Raw genomic sequence first — 1,185 nt, forward strand, 5'->3', positions numbered from 1 at the left:
CTCTCTGCCGGGCCGACCCCTCCAGCACGAGTGTGAACTTGCAACATAGGAGAACCAGAGAAGGCTAACGGGTGTGTGCAGATAGATGGAAAGATGGGTGGGTAAGACTTATAGGAAAATAGATGATAGATAGATAGATACATACATACATACATACATACATAGGTGCATAGATACATACATAGATACATAGATAGATACATAGATACATAGATAGATAGATACATACATACATACATACATAGATACACACATAGATACATAGATAGATAGACACATACATACATACATACATAGATACATACATAGATACATAGATAGATACATAGATACATAGATACATAGATAGATACATACATACATACATACATAGATACATAGATAAATAAATACATAGACAGATACATAGATACATAGATAGATTGTTATGATGGATGCGTGGATGGATGGGTAGGTGGATGGAGGGATGGATGGAAGAAGGGATGGATGGATGAATATGATCGATGATAGATAGATAGATAGGATAGACATGATAGATACATAGATATGATAGATGGATGGAGGCAGCAAGGGATGGATAACTATGATAGATGATAGATAGATAGGATGAATATGAGAGAGGAATATGATAGAAAAGATATAAATATAGATAAATAAATGTTAGATGATAAATGATTGATAAGTAAATAATACATACATAGGTAATAGTAGTTGGATAGATATTAATAGATATATAGATATATAGGTACATATTAATAGATAAATAAACAGCTACGTATTAATAGATATAAATTACAGGTATTGACAGGTATGTGAGCCACCCAGGCGCCCCGATAGGTATGGACGCATAGATGATACAATTAATATATAGATTAAGACGACAGGTAGAAATAGATAAACAGGTATTTGATAAATAAGAGATGATCAATAGGTAGGTAATAGATAAATAGATGGGTAGAAATATCGATGATAGATAACTACAGATAAGTGATGGATACACATAACGTGGGCTGCAGAGCGAACTTCGCGGAAAGATACCCCACAGACACATGCAGAGAAAATAAAAAGCCCAGACAGGCCCCTAGATCCGAACCCCTGCGTTTCCCCCTGGAAGAGGGTTGGGTGCCTGCGAACTCACTGCCCCGACACCTCCCAGAACCTCACCACTCAGCCCCCACGACTGGG

This window comes from Hyaena hyaena, unplaced genomic scaffold (genome assembly GCF_003009895.1).
Source record: "Hyaena hyaena isolate Hyena2069 unplaced genomic scaffold, ASM300989v1 scaffold_259, whole genome shotgun sequence".
NCBI lineage: Eukaryota > Metazoa > Chordata > Mammalia > Carnivora > Hyaenidae > Hyaena > Hyaena hyaena.